Genomic DNA, 16,863 nt, shown 5'->3' on the forward strand with positions numbered 1-16,863 from the left:
TTTCAATACTTTGTTTAACCATATCAACAGCTTCAATGATTGAAGATGGTCCAGGATCTTGAAAGCGAAACAATCTTATTTTTATATGTCCTTTAAATGCCCCATCAGTGTTTTCAATGGAGAATTTAGTGGCACCTTCCTGTTCTTCATTTTTCTTGTGTTTGCTTGATTGAAGGTATTTATTATAATTTTTTTAAAAAGAATATCATTATCACATCTATCATAATGTTTTGTTTCTTGGTCAAGTGGAGATATTTGTCTGAAAAGATTGAATGTGTGTTTGTTGGTTTGAAGGTGCTTATTATAACATTTATATTCATGATTACAAACACCGCAGTACGTTATATTCACCATATTTATATAACAAAACTTTGCTTAAAATAAAATTTTCTTGATGAAAATTTCATATAATTTATAGGTGAATATGTGCTTAAAACCATTTTATCCTCCAACTTTTTTCACTTAATGAATACAATGTATCAAGAAACAAAAGACAAGTTTCAATCAATCTCTTCATTTGTAAAAGATACTGAGAAATATGTCAAGGATGTAAAATTGAATAATGATAAATATAGCAACTATTGGATAAAAACAGTTATGGTGAATAATACGAGTTCTTCAATTTCCTTCAGTGGAAGGGCTTTTAGTATATCTGGAAGAACATCAATTAAAGTAGCTCGAACAAAAGTCGCTCCTCTCCTTCTGGCAATATATTCAAAACTAGAAAAAGCAATGAAACATGAAAAAGTATCAAAAAAGAAAAACTTCATGGATGAAGCTTTAGAAATCAAAGATAAGACCATCTGTAATATGCAAGGAGAAATTTGTATTTTTTCAACAACCCTAAAGATGTAAATCCTGATGAAATAAAGGATGTTAATATATCAGGTGACATGACATTTCGTTCAATAGTAGTTGAGGATCATTTTAAAATTACCTTTAATATAAAAAATGTAGAAGTTGAATCTGTTAATGAAAAAAAGTATATAGATAAAGATGGTAATGTTTTTTTCTACTAATTAAATATGAGTCATTATTCAACTGAAGATGTTGAAGATTATGAGAGTGATGATAGTATCTCTGTTGGAACAGAAGACAGTTATGATACTTTGAGTTTGTGTTCAAACAATAGGTATGAAAGTAGTTTTTCGATGATTGTGAAAGGACCAAAGATGATACCGAAGATGAATTTTATTTGAAGTAAAGTTTTACTTTATAAATATGAATAGTATACTCGATCTTGAGCCCCTTGAATTCCCTGATTCTCCATATGACAAATTTGAGAATTTTCCTGCATGTGATAGAGTGGGATTAAACACAGAGTCAAAAGCCTACAAACAATGTATATTCTGTGATTATCTTATAATTAATGATAATAAAAAATGTAAAATGGCTTATAATTATTTTAGATTTACACCAAAAATGAATTACTTTACAAGTTTGATTAGAGAAATGAATGTAAAGTATGAGGGTGATTACACACCTTTCCTTACAATGGAAAAAACTGAACGTATTAGAGAAATGTTCAAAGGATTGTTGTTGTATGTTATTCACGATTGCCATTTTCAGGGAAATATCAACACAAGATATTGTATAATTTAAATAATGAATTATCATGAAATGAAACCCGAACTTAGGATAAAATATCGAGTTTCTAAAAAAGCCAATAATAAATTAAATAACCTGTTTTCCAAATATATAAATGAATGATTTTTTACCCATTTGGGAAAATAAGATAAAATTTAACATCCATAAAAATCTTCCAAATTCATTAAGATGTCTCATAGTTGGTTCAAGCAGGTGTGGAAAAACCTGCTTACTTTTAAAGATGCTCCTTACTCCCAACTTTTTGGATTATGATAATTTAATAATTTTCACAAAGTCGAGTTTTCAATCTGAGTATCAACTACTCTCATAAGGTTTTAATGCTGGTCTTCAAAAATAAGATATAATCGGTTTATTTAAACTTCAAAACAAACAAAATGATTACAACATCTATATATTAATACTGAAGGACCAATTTTGTGCTCCTCCGAGCGGTCGCGTCACGTTTTTCTCGGTACTGTGACCTGGACTGAAAGAAACTTCGTACCTGTAAGAGTGCATCGTACATAGTGCCAATCGTCAACTTCCAAATCTGAAGCAGAATAAACTTTTCGTTTTACATTAGTTTACATGGCGACGTGTGACGTCACCGCTGAGAGGCGTCAGGACGTCATGACATCATCGGTCATTCACTGACGTCATTACGTCTGTCGTCGACAGACCGTTACCGCTGAGAGGTGTAATTACACTCCTCGAAAATAGCGTCTGCAATGTAAAACCCTCTTCTGCACATGCTGAGTACCTCAGAATGTGAATGTGACACAAAAAATGTAACAAGAAACATTGTATCTTCTATATATTAATACTGAAGGACCAATTTTGTGCTCCTCCTAGCGGTCGCGTCACGTTTTTCTCGGTACTGTGACCTGGACTGAAAGAAACTTTGGACCTGTAAGAGTGCATCGCACATAGTGGCAATAGTCAACTTTCAACTCTGAAGCAGAATAAACACTTTTCGTTGAGACGAGGGCGAGGAGTGAAGAGGCGGGGGCAGGGAGTGAAGAGGCGGGGGCGGGGGATGAAGAAACGGGGGAGGGAGTGAAGAGGCGGGGGGCAAGGTAAGCAAATTTTTGGGCGGGGGTAAGCAAATTGAAAGCGGGAGACAGGGGGGGAAATGAGTGGGCGGGGGCTGGGGTGAGTTAGGCGCGGTTGAGTGTGAGGGGGTGGACAGAGGGGCGGGGGCCCGGGGGCGAGTGGGCGGAGAATCAAGAGACGGGGGCGGGGAGTGAAGAGGTGGGGCGGGGCCGGGTTAATTAAATTTTTGGGCGGGGGTAAGCAAATTGAAGGCGGGGGGTGGGAGGCGGGGGGGGAATGGGGCAGGGGCAAGCACACCCTGTCCAGTCCATGTCCCTCGATTGTGTGTGAGCTGGTGAGGGTGGTTGAATGAACAGAATCCGTCTGTGACGGGGTTTCGGCTAGTTGAAGATATAATACAACTATCTTGTGATACACAGAGATATAAAAAGAAATCAAAACCGATAACTTGTATTGTTGTTGTTCGTCTTTCGGCTGCTCCCGTTAGGGGTCGCCACAGCAGTAGGGTGAATATACTGATTCTGGCTCACTTTTCCCTATGTAAATGAATGGAGGATTTTCAGCGATTCCCTTTTTTTTCCTTAAAAATAAACCCCCTTTTTATCCCAAGGTATATTTATTTGTCTCCCCTTTTAACCTAGGGGCTCTCTATTCAAATAACCCACACAACAAGATAAAGATTTGTTAAAGGTGATTCTAAAGAAATATCTGAAACGTCTGAGCCTCGGGACACTCTTTATCAAATAACCGATGCATATTGTTTAGCTCACTCATTGAACCTATAAACATTTGTTCATTCTCAAATTCCTTCAATAGTTTAATTTTCTTTGCACAATAATCCCCATCTAAAATATTGAAAAACAAAACATTTGAATCTTTATATTTTTTAAGATACCCCTTTTGTGCCATTACGAAATGATAAACTTCTCTTAATGCTCTTGTTTGACCACCTCCTGAGCCACATATCATTTTGAGATTATAGTAAATTGTTTTTTCATTGTTCAATTGATAACCATCAAAGTTTTCAGTCCATTCAAGGATATTCATTTTTTTCTTTACATCCTCTAACTTACTAGTTTTTAAATTGATTCGCTTATTTGTTTTATTTACCTTTGTTTTAGTTATTTTTTCAATAAGACTTATTTGATATTTTTCACATTCATTATGTTTTCCATTTATATACCAAGACTGAGATTTTCTCCACTCTTTAGTTTGATTAATACTTGGTTTAATCATTTATATATTGTGAAAAACACGGCGATCGCCCTTAAAAACCCTAACCGATCTTCCCATCGTTAAAACACAATCTATTCTATGCACTCTATCATACAATATCCAGATGCAACACAATCTATTCCATTAACTAAAATAAATCTCTTATCATCAAAGGCTCCTAATGCCTTTTTATTTACTTCTTCACGATATATCTTATGTTTATAACTTCTTATTGTATTCATTTTCCTATATTCTTCTTTCTTATTCATCAAACAATTATAATAATTTCTAAAAGTTATTGATTTCTTTATTACATATTTATTTATTCCCTTTAACCTCTTATCAATCTGATCACCATACTTATAAGCATATGCCTTTGCTCTCAATCCAATAAACTCACTCATTACTTTTCCACCCAACTCATCCTTAAACTTACCAATAACCTTTTCATTCTTTTTGGAAAATAATTCACTCTTCTTGCTGAAATTACTTGTATCATATACTCCAATATTTTTCTTCATATCTTCATAAACATCATCAGTTTTTATATCTAGGATAAAACTATCAGTGTCCATATACAACAATGAAACATTTTCACCATACTCTTTCTTTAAGTCATTATACAAATAATCACACATCAATATCTTTGATAAATCAAGAACTGCTGTTCCAATATAAATTGGTTTATCCATTACAATACTTTCCTTTTTCATATGAATTGCAGAAAAGTTCTCTGAAAAAACCTCTTCTCTCTCAAAACTTGGTTTATTTATCAATCTCGAAGCTTCTTTCCAAGATGTTGCGAATCTAATGTTTTGCCTGTTTCTAACATTTTCCATAGTCTTTCCAAATACAGCATTATTCATTAATTTATAAAAGTCCCCTTCAAATTTTACTTTTGTATTTGCTCTCATATCTGTATTGAATTGAATATACTTTTTCACCCAAGGACTTTGTTTAAATTTTAAAACTCTATGAATTTTAGCGACTCTCAATCCTTCTCTCAAAAACTGTTTTAAGCTTCTCTGATGCAAAACATATCCCTCTTTATCATAGAATGTTGTTAATAACTTTTCTGTTGATTTACCTTTAATATTAAAACTTTTATGAGAATCACTTAACCATTCTTTATTTGGGGTTTCTTTCTCACATGCAAAAGGAAGATCTTTATGCTTATTATGAAGATCACTCGGGTACCTCAAATCAACTTCAAAATAATAACCTTCTTCTTCCTCATTCAATTCCTCTTGAGAAGAAATAACAATATTCATCAAAGCCTTTTCATAATCCTTTTCTTCCACCCACTCTAATTTACCATAAGGCAGAGATTGAGACATTGCCCATCCATACAAATTATTAGCATCAAAATACATCAAATAATTACTATTTTTTTCACTATCATAATTTGGAAGATATTTATTATTTGCTTTAGCATATCTTTTTGAACATACTTGTGATATTCCACCTCTCTTGGACTTCTCAATCATCAAAATCATATCAACATCACTGATTAAATCTATATCTCGTTTTGTCATTTTCAACATTGCACTCCAAGCTAAACCAGGAGCTGTGAAATAGTGGGCAGGGTCTAATCCATAACAATTTTTATTATGACAGAGTGATCTAAAAGCTTCAAACACATCAGCTAACAATAAAACATCTGTTTTTAGATATAAATCATGATATGCTCCAAGGTTCTTTATCTTAAATATTTTCCATATTTCTTGTGTGTGTTTATATTCCTTATCACTTATCTCTTCTTCATAAAGGTTATTATAGAAACTTTCTTTTGATGGAAGTTGTGTTTCTTTAAATCTCATAAATGAATCCATATAATCTCAAGGATAAATTCCCTTACTTGTAAGAATTTTCTCTTTACTTTGAATTTCATTCCTTGTTTGAATTTCCTCTCTCGTAAGAATTCCTTCTTTAATCAGAATTTCATCTTTAATCAGAATTTCCTCTTTAGTTAGAATTTCATTCATTGTTCGAATTTTCTTTATAATTAGAATTTCATCTTCAGTTAGAATTTCTTCATTAATTTCCTCATTAATTAGAATTTCCTCTTTACTTTGAATTCTCTCTTTAATCTGAATTTCCTCTTTAGTGAGAATTTCCTCTTTTGGAAAGAATGAATTAAGATTTGGAAAAGAGTCCGTGGAGCTTAGATTTGATGCGAGGTAGGTTAGTGGTGTTCCCATAAACTTGTAAGCATCAAGAAACCGAATACGAGTTATAGGTTTTGTGAATATCATTTTTGTAAATGAAATATACTTTTGACTTGTGTTTGTTATGGCAGAAATATTCCCTGGTGTTTTTGAAAGTTCATTTATAAATAGATGTGTATCATAGTTGGCGCTGTTGTGAAGAAAGACTGGAATAAAAGAAGGTAATTTATAATTAAGATTACAACAGGAATGAGCGGGACCTCTATATTTACCAGTAAGATGACAATGATCCCTAACTTTAGACTCCTTAATTTCCCCCTCACAAATATGACAGATATTGTTCTTTCTAAATTCTAATTTTTCTTCTTTGGTTAATTTCATCGGTTCATTTGTTTCTTTCATTAATTTAGTGAGTCTTATACAATCCTTTTCTAATCGTTTTATAAACTCTTGTGAAGCTTTTTTTCCACGATAATGTTCAAGTTTGTTATACTTTTCTCCAACAGATGATTTGATATAATAACAGAAACCACAAGGAATATGTTTTTGATATTTATTTGTATATGATTCTTTTGGATTAGGAGAAGCAGTATTAATCTTTTTAAGGATACACTCAAAATCAGCGTATATCACAAATGGGTGCATGATAGATTTATTATAATCTTCAAAAGAAATCTTTTCACCAGGTTTAGACATTGTAATTACAGCTGATTTATGATTACTACAATATTTTGAATGTTGTTCTAATCGTTCTTTTGTATGAAATGAATTAAGACATCACTTACAAGGATATATTTTGTTTGCTGTTCTGAATACCTGAGAAGAGATTAATCTTGATAAATTATTGATGTATGTGTAATGTGAATTCTTTCCAACACTAAAATATAAAAGATCAATGTGTGTTTCTTCATTTTTATAGTTGTTTGAAATTTTTAATATTTGAACTTTGTTTGTATCCGTTAATCCATATACATTAATAGAAAGATTATTCTTTTTCTCAAATTTAGGAATATCTGTTAGTGGCATTGGGAATTTAAAATCTTTAATGTTCAAGGTATTCTCATATTTCATATATTGTTTTACTCTTTCTGAATTACATTTTGGTGGATGAAAGTGAGCAAGAACAGACCAGAGAAAACATTTATTATCATTGTTCTTAATATTAACAACTGCCTTCTTTAGTTTTATTTCTTTTGGTAATTCAATATAAGAAGAAGCTTTAAGAGGGTTTGATTTTAGAATGTGTATATCTAAAAAATGATTTTTTAAATATTGAATCCACTTCCTACCACTGTATTATCAACATCCTCCTCTTGTCTTGATAGTTCTTCATAAACCCCACTATTCAAAAAATCTTGAAATGATGTTATAAAATGAAGATCTGTTCTCATATAAGGAGTTTGTTCTTCATCTTGTCTTTTCATATTCATTTTCACTCCCATATAAAACTTAAAAGTTTTCATTTCTTTTAATGTCTTTTTAATAAATTTTTCAACATCGGGTTTCACTATTTCAATTGATTCAGCTATTGATGATGGACCGGGTTCTCCAAATTGAAAAATCCTTATTTTTATATGTCCTTTAAATGCCCCATCAGTGTTTTCAATATAATAGTCTCCCTTTACTTTAAACTCATTTTTCTTGTGTTTTTGTGATTGAAGATGTCTATTATAACTACTCTTCAAAACATCCTTTGAGCAGATATCACAATGTTTTCTTTCCAACTCAAGAGGAGATATTTTATGAAACAGATTAAATGTGTGTTTGTTGGTTCGGAGGTGTTTTCTATAATGTTTATATTTGTGATTACAAACATCGCAGTATGTTGTATTCACCATATTTATATAATAAATCTTTGCTTAAAACTAAAATTTTCTTGATGAAAATTTCGTTTATTTTACAGGTGAATCTGTGCTTAAAACCATTTTATCCTCCAACTTTTTCACTTAATAAATACAATGTTTCAAGACACAAAAGACAAGTTTCAATCAATCTCTTCATTTGTTAAAGATACTGAGAAATATGTCAAGGATGTAAAATTGAACAAAGATAAATATAACAACTATTGGATAAAAACTATTATGGTAAATAATATGAGTTCTTCAATTTCCTTCAGTGGAAGGGCTTTTAGTATACCTGGTAGAACATCAATTAAAGTATCTCTAACAAAAGTTTCTCCTCTCCTTCTAGTAATATATTCAAAACTAGAAAAAGCAATGAAACAAGAAAAGTATCAAAAAACAAAAACCTTATGGATGAAGCTTTAGAAAGAAAAGATAAGACCATCTGTAATATGCAAGGAGAAATTTGTATTTTTTTCAGCAACCCTAAAGATGTAAATCCTGATGAAATAAAGAATGTTAATATATCAGGTGAAATGACATTTCGTTCAATAGTAATTAACGATCATTTTAAAATTACCTTTAATATAAAAAATGTTGTCGTTGAATCTGATTATGAAAAAAAGTATATCGATATCGATGGTAATATTATTAAATATGAGTCAATATACAACTGAAAGTATAGATGAATTTCAGTTTAAGTAAAGTTTTACTTTATAAATATGCTAGACTTTCCTGATTCTCCATATGACAAATTTGAGAATTGTCCTGAGTGTGAAAGACGGGGATTAAACACAGAGTCAAAAGCCTATAAACAATGTATATTCTGTGATTATCTTCTAATTAATGATAATAAAAAATATAAAAAGGAAAATAATTCTTTTAGATTTACACCAAAAATGAATTACTTTACAAGATTGATTAGAGAAATGAATGTAAAGTATGAGGGTGATAACACACCTTTCCTTACAAGGGAAGAAACTGAACGTATAAGAGAAATGTTCAAAGGATTGTTGTTATATATTATTCATGACTGTAATTTTCAGGGAAATATCAACACAAGATATTGTATAAATAAAATAATGGATTATCTTGAAATTAAACCTGAACTTAGGATAAAATATAGTTTCTAAAAAAGCCAATAATAAATTAAATAACCTGTTTTCCAAATATATAAATGAATGATTTTTTACCTATTTGGGAAAATAAGATAAAATTTAACAACCATAAAAATCTCCCAAATTCATTAAGATGTCTCATAGTTGGTTCAAGTGGATGTGGAAAAACCTGCTGACTTTTAAAGATGCTCCTCACTCCCAACTTTTTAGATTATGATAATTTAATAATTTTCACAAAGTCGAGTTTTCAACCAGAGTATCAACTACTCTCACAAGGTTTTAATGCTGGTCTTCAAAAAGAAGATATAATCGGTTTATTTAAACGTCAAAAAAACCTAAATGATTATAACATTGAAGATATAATTCAACTATTTTGTGATACACAGAGATGTAAAAAGAAATCAAATCCTATAACTTGTATTCTTAGTGATAATACGGATGATATACCGTCTCCCCAAGATTTGGATAAATCAAAAAAGAACCTCGTTATCTTTGATGATTGTGTTAATGAGAGAAACCAAACGGTAATGGACAGCTACTACACAAGAGGGAGACATTCTTCTTGTAATTGTATTTATCTTAGTCAATCGTACTGTCAACTTCCTCGTCGTTCCATCAGAAACAATGCTAATACTTTTATTTTATTCAAGTTAAATTCAATAGATATCAATAATTTTTGGAGAGATAATTGTTCTACATTATGTAGTAAAAATAAATTTGAGGATTACATGAAGCACACGACTGAAAAATATTAATATATTGTTGTGAAACCAGATGAGATATTAAGGGATATATTTTTTGTTTTATAAACAATTACATATATAAATGACAACTATTATTATAAATCTTGTGGGTAAATCTGCTTCTGGAAAAAACTTTCATAAATCAAGGTTCTTGTGTAGTACAAATGAGAATATTGTAAATTTACTTGAAAAACACCCCGTGATACGCATTGTATCAAGAACAACTAGAGCAATAAGACCTGGAGAAGTAAAAGGTGAAGATTATCACTATATTTTAGTGGAAGAACATATGCGATCGAGGCATGAAGGTCAAATATTTGAGGAGGTTTCTCTTGGTACAACAAAATATTCACATTGTAAGAGTGAATTAAGGAAACTAAAATCTGGTGGTCTTGGGATATTAGAAACTAATCCAGAAGGAACGAGACAAATTATTAAACATCTGAGCGGAGTGAAGATTTTATCATTCGGTTTTAATGTTTATGAAGAAACTCAACGCAAACGTATGAAAAGCAGAGATGCATGTATTAGTGAAGAAGAAATTACAACTCACATTAATGTTAATAAAGAATTTGATGAAATATTTAAAGAAAAGGATTTATTTGAACACATCTACTTGAATGATGAAGAAAAGGAAAATTTCCCTGTTGATCTTTACAATTCATTAAATGATATTTTACAATAAATAAATGGATGCAAAAGAAAGAGCAAGAAGATTTAAGGAACATCAAGAGTTGGTTTCAAAAGTTGTAAAACAACAGGAAGACATAAAGAAGAAACGCAGACAGAAACTAACGGGCGAAGAAGCATTTGAAAGAAAACAAGAGAAATTTTTGAAACCACTTTTAAAAACTTCCCAAGAAAAAATGAAAGATGTTTCTACAGTTCCCACAATAAAATATACTCCCAGAAAGCTCCAAATGTTAAAAGATTTCAGTCAAATGACGGAGGAAGAATTAGAGCATATTGGAGAATTAGAATATCATGATGAAGAATTATTTCAACAACTGGAAGAGATTAATCGACCCCCTGATTATATTGTGAATGCTCTTCAAAACAATGAATATTCAGCGGATTCAAAAACCAAAGCAGGACTCATTCCAACAGAACAATCAGCAATATTTCATCTTGTTCAAGAAAAGGTATTGATATTTAATGATGAATTAAGGTTCTTGGGTTCTGCTCAACCTCCTGTTAAACTAACTCCGAGATTAATGTTTCTTCTCACAAAAGATGGAAGACAAGTTTCAACTGTGAGGGATGAATCAAAGTATATTGATAAACCATTGGATATGGAAAATAATGATGATAGAGTATATATTGATCTGCTGAACACTCTAAATTATAGGGTTATTCTTTCTGGTAAAAGTAGGAAGAATGAGAAGGAGAAACACATTATTCAGGCTTTAAGTATCCTTGGTTCAGGTGTTAGTTTTCTTCCAAATGACCCATCGCAATTAGTTAATAGACTGTTATTGTTGTTAGGCAGTAAGAAGGCTGGAAATAACAATTGTTTTAATGAAGCATCAGCCATTTTAGACCAGTTGATGAACATGAAAATAATTAATAAATATCAATATAAAGACATTTTATCTCATATTAAATAAGATGAGAAGCACAATCCTTAGTTTCAATTTCACAACAAGCGACCACACATCTTCATTCCCATACCCACTACAACTTGACACAACAAAAGAATATGAGGCATCTTTATTGTCCATGGAAACTTATAATACCTTATTTAATATAACCGAGAAAAATGACAAGTTTAGTTATAATCCGGGAAGTGGATACAAAACGATAACAGTCTCACCCGGAGCATATGAGATTTCTCAAATATCTTCCGAAATTGCTCGTCTTATGAAAGAACAGGGTGATGAACCAAAAAATATTGTTATAAACATTCAAAAACATACTTCAAAATCAACGATTAAAGTTAAAAATAACTACAAGGTTGATTTCACAATTGATAATTCATTTAGAGAGTTATTGGGTTTCTCCTCAAAAAAGATTGAAACTAATGGGACGTTTTACAGTGATAATGTCATTCAAGTATCCTCAGGAATAAATTCAGTGTTAATTCACTGTGATTTGATTGATGGTGCTTATAATGATGGAAAAAAAACAAATACAATATTTTCATTCAGCGCATACTCAACCCCAATTGGTTATAAATTCAATATGGAACCCAAAAATTTGGTTTATCTACCTGTGTCAGGAAAAACCATACACAGAGTAAATTTTAGGATAACCGACCAAGATAATCGTGTGATTTCTTTTAATGGAGAAGTTATATCCATCAGAATTCACCTACGTGAAGTTTTCCAATAAATAAATACGATGGTTATTGTGAGGAAACACGAGTTGGGAAAATATAAAATAATAACAGGGGGTGGGATGTTCCTTTCTCCATACTACAAGGGTGAAGGTATGTATCTTGGTAGAGGATACTATAAACCTAAGAGACAAAGGGGTGTTGGACATCAATTTAGAGGAGATGGGATAATTGATACTCTAATGGGTATTGGTTCAACTATTCTTAAACATAAAGATCTAATTGGTTCAACTGCTTCTGCTGTGGGAAATGTAGCAGGTGCTGTAAAGAGTATAAAAGATGCTCAGAAGGAATCTCATAAATTACAAGCAATAAAAGAAATTAAGAAAGGCAAAACTCAGTTGTCCCCCCAAGAACGACAGAAAATAATTCAAATACTTGGATCAGGGTTTCAAAAGTTTTAACATCTTTTTCCTAAATAAATACAAGTATGGAAGCAATTGATAGTATCTATGATTTGGATGATACTATTATTATCTCAAACTCCACTAAAAAAGAAGATTACTTCAAGGTAAATGCAATAACTGGAACAGACTGGAATACGAATGGTACAAAAAGTTTTGAAATAAATAATCAACAAACCTATTTGAATCTCTCCGAAAGTTTCTTGTTGTGTAAATTTAAATTCACTAAAGCTGGGAATAACACAAACGCTACACTTGTAAATTATTTCTTCTGGAAAATGTTTGATAGTGTGCGTTTGTATATTGGAACACAAGAAGTTGAAGCGGTTGATTATGTCTCTGCTGTATCTGAAATGATGAAATTTACACTCTATACATTCAGTGATAGAATGGGAAAGGGGTCTGTCGAAGGTTTTATTCCTGATATGTCAACGGGAACAAACACAGACCCTGGATATACTCAAAGGAAAGGAATGTATAATGATGATACAAAAGCAGAAAATAGTTTTACTGTGGCAGTTCCTCTTAAAGGTATATTTGGATTTTGTGATCATGATAAAGTTCTGTATGGTCTTAAAATTAGATTTCAACTACAAAGGAATGATAATGAAAATCGATTGCTTTTTGGTGTTGGTAGTGCTTTTGGTGAACAGAATAAATTTGTAATTGAGGAAATGAGTTGGTATATCAGTGAATATACTCCTAATCTTAAAACAGAAGAGATGTTGAATCGAAGACTTAACTCAAAGAAACCACTCAGTGTATCATACCTCATAAGAAGATGTCAACACGTTAAACTCAACCAAACTACTTACACGTGGAATTTGGGTGTTCTGGAAGGAAAGTCACGATATCTGTGGATCATTTTTAAAAAGCCAGATGGTGATACTGCGACTGATAAGAATAATGCATTGAGTGATAATGCTAAGGTGAAACAACTTCGCGTTTCTCTAGATGGAACATTTTATCCACGAGATAGATAGGAAATTAATTGGGAAAAAAATGATTTTGCTGAAGCATACAAGTCTTACCAAAAGGTGTGTGAAAGTAATGGAAATAAAGAACCTATTTTGGATATGACAGCATTTAAAAGTTTGTATACAATCTATGCGTTTGACCTGAACGCTCAAAAGGAAACTATAAAGTCTAATCGAGTGGATACTTCCCTATACATTGAAAGAGGAGAGAGTGAAGAAGTTGATACATATTGTTTGCTTTTGGAAGAAACAGAATTGCAGATTAATACAGATAATGGTGTGATGACTAGTCTCACATAATTTTTTGTTAAATAAATGAGTGGCAAAGTACCAACTGGGGTATATGTTAATCAAATAAATCTTCATAAACTATCATCTTGTGTTCAAAATCAAAAGCCTTGTACGATTAACGTTAATACAATTCAGAGAAAAGGAGCAGTAAGAATTGATGTTTTGCTCACAAGAGAACAGGTTAAAATCTTGAATGACACTGGCTCACTTAAAATTAAAATGACAAAACCAATGTTGAAAAAATATTCAATAAGAGAGACGAGTGGAGGATTTCTCCCATTTCTAATTCCTTTATTTGCTGGTTTAAGTGCGGTTGGAGCATTGACGGGTGGTATTTCAACAGCGGTGAAAACTGCCAACGAAAGGAAGGCTCAACTCCAGGCTCAAAAAGAATTGGAAAGACATAACAAAGAGTTGGAGAAACAAATTAGTGGAAGTGGTGTAATTGTAGATTTTGCTGAAAAACTTGAAGGTCTGCCTGATAAAGCGAGATTGTTAGTTGGAGATATGCTTTCTTCTATAGCACAAGCAGGTGTAAAATTAACTAAAAGAGGTAATGGATTATATCTTTCTAATAAATAAATGAGCATTGATGAGTGGTCAAAAGAATTTGGAAAGAATACAACATCAAATTTACAACTTGTTAAATATTGTAAGAAATTAAAAATTCATAATGTGGTTATTTGTATGAGAGATGAATTAACAAATGTGCCGAAACATACAAAGAATATTATTATGAACTTAGAAGATAATAATGGGAACGGTTCTCATTGGGTTTGTATTTTTAATAGTCAAGACAAATATTATTTTGATAGTTTTGGTCTTCCACCACCTGTTGAAGTCATAAAATTCTTACAGAATGGTGTTTATCAAACATTTCAAGTCCATCGAATTAAATTCCAAGTGTTGTGGTCAATTATGTCTATATGTGTTATTTCAACTCAACAAAAATAAAAATTTTTATGATATTATTTTTAATCTAATATAAATGACTTATGTTGGTAAAGATGGTTCTATCTTTGGTGTATCTCAAGAACTGGATATTGATTTATCAAATTATTACACAAAGGCACAAGCTGAACGACATAAATATAATATAACCAAAAATATTAACATGAAAAATGCTTATAAATTAAAAAATTATCCAAGCCCGTCTGACGCGAATGACTTGGTGAGATTAAGCGATTTATCACAATATATATCCTTAAATAAAACGGCTGTGTATTCCAAAGATACAGAAGTGTTGATATTATCTCCAGGTCATACAGAATTCACAGTTCGAATTAAATTAAATTTTTATAAAGAAGGGCGTATCGTTTTCATGAGAATAGAACAACGGGGGTATGATATGAATGATTTAGGGTATAATTGGTCATTTAAAATTAACCTCGAAGACCTGGAACAATTAAATCAGTCTCGTAAGGAAGAATATTATCCACTTGGTATCGAGAATGAGTTTTGTGGGTCCACAATTAGTAAACAACAAATAAAAGAATTTAATAAGGGTAAATATAATAATGGTTTTGCCCTTGTTTATCTCATGAAAACAGAAAAAACAGGATTATATATAATAAGTAAGGAAATACAAAATGATTTAACTATGGGAAGATGGGGAGGTGTTTCGTGCCATAATATTATTCTAACATATATTTCTAATACATAAATGACAGCAAGAAGGCTTCAAGAAAATTATCATTTCTGTGTCCAAGCATACCTTCAAGAAAAGGGTATTCGGTATTTTAATAAATATGTTCTACAACATAAGAATGAGGTATTTTCAATAAAAGATTGGCATTATGCTGATGTTGATAAACCGACAACTTTAGATTTAATTAGCATGTTAAATAATGAAAAAATTATAAAGTTAAGAAAAGGTAAGGCTCTTTTAGAAATTCAAAAGAAATTTTATTGGTTTCCTGTTGTAAAAAAAATTATTTTAGATACAGGAATAACAAGAAATCCTGATGAATATATGTATAATATTCTATGGGGTGTAAATGATTCAAGGATAGTAAGGGATGAGGAAGGAGTTGAAGAAGAGAGGGAAGAGGAGGAAAAGGAGAAGGAGGAGAGGGAGAAGAAAGAGAAGGAGGAAAAGGAGAAGAGAGAGAAGGAGAAGAGGGAGGAAAGAGAGAAGAGAGAGAGGGAGGAGAGGGAGGAGAGGGAGGAAAGAGCGAGACTAAATAAATATGAAAATATGGAAACCAGTGAGATTCAAAAAAGATTGGTGGTATTACAGAAAATAACTCAACCCACCGAGGAGGAAAACAAAGAATTGACAAGTCTATTTGCAATACTTTCGACAAGAGTATTGACATCGAGAAGATATGTATTTTAATTCAAGTTTTTCATTTTTTTTTTCTTAAATAAATGGAGGAGAGAGTGAAGGCATTTCTAAGGATTCTTTATGTTTTAAAAATTAAGATTCAAATGTGCATGTTGGAAACTAAAAAGGTTTTTGCACTCTGCAGGAATTTTTCTCATAAATAAATGAGTTATTGTCTCAAATGTAAAAAGAAAACTAATACTAAAAATATTTCATATTTTAAAAGTAAAAATAACAGGGTTATACAAAAAGGTATATGTTCGGTGTGTGGTTCAAAAAAAAATCAATTTATCTCCAAACACAAACTCGGAGGAGATATACAAAAGTTTTTATCAGGAAGTAAATTTACAACTACTGGAATAACAGGGGAATTACATCTTCCAGGGTATTCTTTCTGTGGTCCAGGCACAAACTTGGATAAAAGATTAGATGAGGCAGACAATCCTAAATCCTGGAGTAAACCAATCAATAGAGTTGATGAAGTGTGCATGAGACACGATATTGATTATGGGAATACCACAACGTTGGAAGAAAAACATGAAGCCGATAGAGAAATGTTGTATAATTTGTCTCTGATACAAAATCCAACCTTGAGAGAAAAAGTTGATCGGTTCATTGTGAAGAAGATGATCAGTGCTAAATTGAAACTTGGACTTGGAAATTCAAAAAACTTATAGGCTCTAATGATGCCATTAAGACTGAAGAGCAATTAGCTGATGAATTACATAAACCAATATTCACAAAATTTCAGAGAAGGAAAGTTTATTCCAAGGAAGTTGATTATATCTGGTCTGCTGATTTGATT

This window comes from Eptatretus burgeri, chromosome 6 (genome assembly GCF_056783735.1).
Source record: "Eptatretus burgeri isolate ZD-2024b chromosome 6, Ebu_testis_v1, whole genome shotgun sequence".
Lineage (NCBI taxonomy): Eukaryota > Metazoa > Chordata > Myxini > Myxiniformes > Myxinidae > Eptatretus > Eptatretus burgeri.